This window comes from Myotis davidii, unplaced genomic scaffold, assembly GCF_000327345.1.
Source record: "Myotis davidii unplaced genomic scaffold, ASM32734v1 scaffold335, whole genome shotgun sequence".
In the NCBI taxonomy this organism is placed as follows: Eukaryota; Metazoa; Chordata; class Mammalia; order Chiroptera; family Vespertilionidae; genus Myotis; species Myotis davidii.
Genome location: NW_006287433.1, coordinates 212,870 through 219,841, shown reverse-complemented (window position 1 = coordinate 219,841; position 6,972 = coordinate 212,870).

Sequence of the window (6,972 nt, the reverse complement as noted above, 5' to 3'; positions counted from 1 at the left end):
TATTACATTTGAAATACAATAGGTTATTAGTTTCAGGTGTATAACATAGTGATTAGACATTTACATAACTTAAGAAGTGTAGGACCCATATGACACCATACATACAGGAGTGGGCAAAAGTAGGTTTACAGTTATTTCTATGGAAAAGCCATGCAGGTTATAATTACTACAATAATGTACTCACAACTGTAAACCTACTTTTCTCCACCCCAGGAGTTATTACAAGTTATTGACTATATTTACTATGCTGTCTTTTATGTCTCTATAACTATTTTTATAACTGGAAATTTATACATCTTAGTCCCTTCCCCTTTTTAACCTACCCGTAATACCCCTCCCATTTGGAAACCATAAAAATATGCTCTGTTTCTAGGAGTTTGTTTCTGTTTTGCTTTTTCATATATTTTACTTTTTATATTCACAGTATAAGTGAAATCATGTGGCATTTGTCTTTCTCTGTCGGACTTTTTTCACTAGGTTCATCAGTGTTGTTGCAATGGCCAGATTTCATGCTTTCCGTGGCATTTCATCCTCTTTACCCACTCATTGCTTCCATATCCTGGCTACTGTAAGTAATGCTGCAATTAACATAAGGGTGCATATATCTTTGAATTCATGTTTTGGATTTCTTCAGATAAATATCAAGAAGTGGAATTTCTGGGTCATGTTATTTTTAATATCTTGCAAAATATCCACACTGTTTTCCATAGTGCCTGTACAAATTTACAAAATCACCAACAGTGCACGAGGGTTCCCATTTCTTCCCAGCTTCACCAACACTTGTTTGTAACTTTATTGATGATACCCACTCTGGCAGGTCTGAGGTAATATCTCATTATGTTTTAATAGACATTTCCCTCATGACTAGTGATGGTGAGCATATTCTTATATGTCCATCTATATGACCTCTTTGGAAAAATAGCTATTCTGGTGCTCTGCCAATCTTTTGATGCTGAATGAGTTACTTATATATTTGGATATTAACACCTTATCAGATGTATCATTGGTGAGTATCTTTTCTCATTCAGTAAATTGTCTTTTCATTTTGCTGATGGTTTCCTTTGCTGTGCAAAAATTCTCCATTCCTTCATATGTGTCTGTTGAGTTTTTCCAGCATCACTTATTGAAGATACTGTCTTTACTCCATTGTATATTCATACCTCCTTTGGCATAGATTAATAGACCATATTTATTTCTGGGTTCTCTATTCTGTTCCATTGATCTATGTGTCCAATTTTATTCCAGTACCATGTATTTGTTTGTTTGTTTGTTAATCCTAGCCCAAGGATTTTTTTCCATTGATTTTTAGGGAGAGTGGAAGAGAGAGGGAAAGACAGAGAGAAACATTGATGTGAGAGTAACAAATCGATTGGTTGCCTCCTGCACAAGCCCTGACCAGGGACCAAGCTGGGGAGAAGCCACACCAAGGTGCATGCCCTTGACCACAATCGAATCCAGGGCCCTTTAGTCCACAGGCCAACATTCTATCCACTGAGCCAAACTGGCTAAGACAATACCATGCTGTTTTGATTATGATAGTCCTGTAATATAGCTTGCTATCGGGTAGAGTGATATTTTTGCCTTTGTTCTTTTTTTTCAAGATTTCTTTGACTCTTCGGGGTCTTTTGTGGTTCCATAAACATTTTATAACTATTTGTTCTAGTTCTGTGAAAAATGCAATTGGTATTTTGATCAGGATTCCATTAAACTGTAGATTGCTTTGGGCGCTATGGACATTTTAATTATGTTCTTTTTCCCGTTAATGAGAGCATTATAGATTTCCATTTATTTGTATTTTCTTTCATTTCTTTCTTCAGTGCCTTATAATTATCCAAGCACAGTTTTTTGTTTTTTTTTTACCTCCTGGTGAAGGTAAGGCTGGGCTTCCTATCACAGCCACTCTCCCCCTCAAGATGACACAGTCTCTGCAGCAGAGCTGGCTGCTCCAAGAGAGATTTTAGCAGTAGTAGAAGCTGCCCGGTCAGGGGAGCCTGGTCTGCCAGTCCCCAACAGTCTTGTGGAATATAACTGTCCCTCTCTCACAAATACACACACTCCCTGCATGTCCACACACTCTCCCTTCTCTCTCTCACTCACACACTATCTTGCAGCCTGCCGTCCTGTTGGCCACCATCTTTGATCTCCCCCAATACCATTCATTAAAGAGACTCTCTTTACTCCATTGTATGCTCTTACCTTGTTTGTCAAAAATTAATTCACCATATTGGTGTGGGTCAATTTCTGGGCTCTGGGTTCTGTTTCATATCCCTGTTCTTGCACCAATGTCAGGCTGTTTTGATCATAGTGACTTTGTAGTGTAATTTGATATCAGTATATTTTGATCCCTCCAACTTTGTTTTCTTTTTCAAGATTGGTGCAGCTATTTGGGGTCTCTTTTGGTTCTAGATAAAATTTTGGAGTATTTGTTTTAGATCTGTGAAATATGCCATTGGAATTTTAATGGGGATTGCATTGAATCTATAGATTGATTTAGATAATATGGACACTTAATGATGAGGATTCTACCAAGCCATGAGCATGGTATATTCTTCCACATCTTCCTCAATTACTTTTTTCTACATCCTCTCGTTTTCAGAGTACAAGTCTTTTACCTCCTTGGTTAAGTTTATTCCTAATTATCTTCATTTTTTGCTGCAGTGGTAAATGGGATTTTTTTTTTAAGTTTCTCTTTCTGAGAATTTATTATTGGTGTATAAAAATCACATCAATTTCTTGGTGTTGATTTTGTATCCTACTACATTGCTGAATTTACTTATTAAATTATTTATTAAATCCAGTATCCTTTGGTAGAGTCTTTAGGGTTTTCTGTGTACAATATCATGCCTCTCAAATAATGAGAGTTTTACTTCCTCCTTTCCAATTTGGATGCTTTTTACTTTTTCTTCTTGTTTGACCACTGGGGCTAGGCCTTCAAGTACTATGTTGAATAAGAGTGGTGAGAGTGGACATTCCTGTCTTGTTCCTGTTCTTATGGGAAATGGTTTTAGTTTTTGGCCCTTGAGTAAGATGTTGGCTGTAGGTTTGTCATATATGACCTTTATTATGTTGAGGCATGATCCCTCTATTCCCACTTTGCTAAGATTTTTCATCAAAAATGGGTATTGGATTTTGTTGAATGCTTTTTTTCTGCATCTATTGATATGATCATGTGATTTTTGCCTTTAAATTTGTTTATGTGATATATCACATTTATTGATTTACGAATATTGTACCAACCTTGTATCCCCGCAATAAATCCCATTTGATCATGATGTATGATCTTTGTAATATATTCCTGGATCCAATTTCCTAATCTTTTGTTGAGTATTTTAGCATCCACGTTCATCAGGAATATTAGCCTATAATTCTCTTTCCTTGTAGTGTCATCTAGTTTTAGAATTAAGATAATGAGGGACTCTTAAAAAGAGCTTGGAAGTGTTCCTTCTTCTTGGATTTCTTGGAATAATTTGAGGACAATAGATGTTAGTTCTTTTTTGAACATTTGGTAAAATTCCCCTGTAAATCTGTCCAGACCAGGGCTTTTGTTTGCTGATAGTTGTTTTTTGTTGTTATTGTTTGTTTGTTTGTTTGTTTGTTTTTATTACTGCTTCAATTTCATTAGTTGTTATTGGCCTATTCAGGTTTTCTAATTCTTCCTCATTCTGTTTTGAAAGATTGTATTTTTCTAAGAATTTGTTAATGTTGTCCAGCTTCTTGGCATGTAGTTGATCATCGTGTTTTCAAGCAATTCTTTGTATTTCCCTGGTGTGAGTTGTTACTTCACCTCTATCATTCCTAATTTTATTTATGTGGGTCTTCTCTCTTTGTTTCTTGATGAGTCTGGCTAAAGGTTCATCAATCTTGTTTATCTTTTGGAAGAACCAGCTCTTGGTTTGATTGATTTTTTTTTTTTTTAGTCTCCATATAACTTATTTCTGCTCTGATAATTATTATCCCCTTCCTTCTACTTACTCTGGGTTTTCATGTTCTTCTCTTTCTAGTCCTTTAAGTCGTATGGTTAGATAATTTATTAGCAATTTTCTTGTTTCTTGAGATAGACCCATAGTGGTAGGAACTTCCCTCTCAGGACTGCTTTCACTGTGTCCCATAGATTTGGGTCATGCTGATATATTTTACACTAAGTTCCTTATAGTTCTCATTACATTATTTGTGCATCCTTATCATTATTATTTTGAACTCTATATCTGATAAATAGTTTCCTCCATTTCATTTAGCTCTTTTTCTGGAGATTCCTCCTGTTCTTTCAATTGGAGCCTGTTTCTTTGTTTCCCTGTTTTGTTTTGTTTTTCTGTTACTTTGTGTTTATTTCTGTAAGTGCAAAAGACTGCTATGCCTCCCAGTCTTGGTGGAGTGGCCTTCTTGTGGGACCCAGTGGTGAAGTCTCCTTGATCTTCTGAATTGGGTGCTCTAGGAATGACCCTTGGATGGGCTATGCGGGTTCTCCTGTTAAATTGGATCTTGTAGGAGAGGCAGGTGGGTGCTTTCTCTCCTTCCAATGCCTCAGTTCTTGCCTGGGTTGCTGGCACCTCCTTGTCACCACCTCTAGCAGTTGGGGAATTAAGCAAAACACACACAAAAAGCAATAACAAAACAAATCCCAGGCCCACTTGGCTTTCTATTCTTTCAGAATGGCTGACTATCACTGGGCAGGGCTTCTGCCTAGGCTCTCACCGAGCCATATATCCAAATTCCCCTGCTTCCAGGCCCAGCTGCACACGCTCATGTGCAGATTTCTAGCCCAGAGCTGTTTCACAGGTGGGAAGAGGGGTGTCTCTTCTTTGCTCAAAGTTGGGAGAATCCTACTATTTCCCAAGATATTCATATTGGATGCCACCCTGCTCTGGGGAAAGTTATTTCAGAGAATAATCAGCCCCTCAGATTCACTGCTGGGTGGTCTGCTCAGGCCCCTCTGCTGGTCCAGAGTTCTGCTGAGGGGTTTCTGCCACAGACACTGATCTAGGCCAGCTTCCCAGTCTGGGATTGTAATCCCAACTGAGGTGCATAGCTTCATGCCTTGGCTCACCCACTCAGTGTCTCCTCCTGACCTCTTTCCACACTGCATGCTCCACGCTTGCAGTATTTCCTATCAGCCTTTTTCAGCGGGTTTTTCAAGTTGAATGATCTGCAGATTAGCCACAAGTTTGGTCCCATATTGGGAGCAAGTGGATGGAATTTCCTTAGACTGCATCCATTTTTTTCTCCTCACAGTGTGTTCATTCTTTTTGTCTCTTTGAGCAATGATTCTGCCTGTGTCAATTAGGACATATAAATGTAAAGTAATAAAAACTGAAACTCCAGATTTGGAGAAAAGATGGATGCTGATGGGAAGGCAGACTGCAAGACAGTGTGAGAGTGGGAGAAGAAAAGGAGAGTGTGTGCACATACTGAGAGTGTAAATTTGTGGGTGAGCGATAGCTATAGTCCAGGGGACTGTTGGAGACTGCCAGATCAGGCTCCCCTACCGGGCAGACTCCACTGCTGCTGAAATCTCCCCCGGAGCAGTTGGCTCTGTCACAGAGACTGCGCCATCTTGAGTGGCTGTGATCAGAAGCATATACATCCAGAGACCCTGCAACCAAGGCAACCAGGGACCAGCTAAGAACCCAAGAACACCGGATCTCAAGCAGCGCAAATACGTGGACTCAGAAGAGCCCTGCTCCTCCTCACAGAAAGGTCATATTTTGCCTAGATAAAGGAGAGAGAGAAGTACATAACCAGACACCTGGAGAAGAGAGATCATTGGGAGACAAAGAAACAGCCCATATATGAAAGAAAAACAGGCATCACCAGAAAAGGAAGTAAACGAAATGGAGGCAAGCAACCTGCCAGGGAAAGAATTCAGAGAAATGGTCATAAGGTGGATTAAAAGAATGGAAGACAAATTCAACAATATGTGTAAGACCCAAGAAGAAATGAAAAATGGCATCACTGCTATAAAGAACTCCATAGAAAGCATCAACAATAGACTAGAAGAAACAGAGAACCGCATCAGTGAGTTAGAAGACAAGGTAGGAAAAAATACCCAAGCAGCGCAGCTTCTAGAAAAAAAATTAAAAAGTAGGAGGAGAGCCTAAGAGAACTTTGGAACAACATGAAAAGAAACAACATCCATATAATAGGGATGCCAAAAGGAGAGGAAACTGAGCAAGGAATAGAAAACCTATTTGAAGAAATAATGACAGAAAACGTCCCTGATATAGGGAGGAAAAAACTCACACAACTCCACGAAGCACAGAGAGTCCCAAACAAAATGAATCCAGAGACCCATACCAAGACACATCATAATTAAAATGCCAAAGGTTAAAGGCAGAGGAATAATCTTAAAAGCAGCAAAATAAAAGCAGGTATTTAACTTTGATTGTGTGATATAGAAGTCTTATTTCTTCCAGCAAACCTAACTGAGCGGATAAGAAAACATGATGTCTACAGGAAACCCACCTCATAAAAAAAGACGCACACAGACTAATGGTGAAGGGATTGAAAGAGGTTATTCAGGGGAATGGAAATGAAAAAAAAAAACCTGGGGTAGCAATACTTATATCTGACAAATTAGATCTCAAAGTGAAGGACATAAAAAGAGATAAGGAAGGCCACTTCGTAATACTAAAGGGAGCAATCCAACTAGAAGAAATAACTTTGGTAAACATATATGTACCAAATATGGGAGCACTCAAATACATAAAAAAAAAAACTTCTGGAGGATATCAAGGGAGAGATTGACAGCAATACAATCATAGTAGGAGACTTTAATACCCCTTTAACATCACTGGATAAATCCTCTAGACAAAAAATTAGAAAAGAAACAGAAATCCTAAACAACTCACTAGATCAGATGGACTTAATTGACACCTTCAGAACATTTCACCCCAAAGCTATAGAATATACAATCTTCTCAAGTGCACGTAGAACATTCTCAAAGATAGACCATATATTGGGACCCAGGCACAGTCT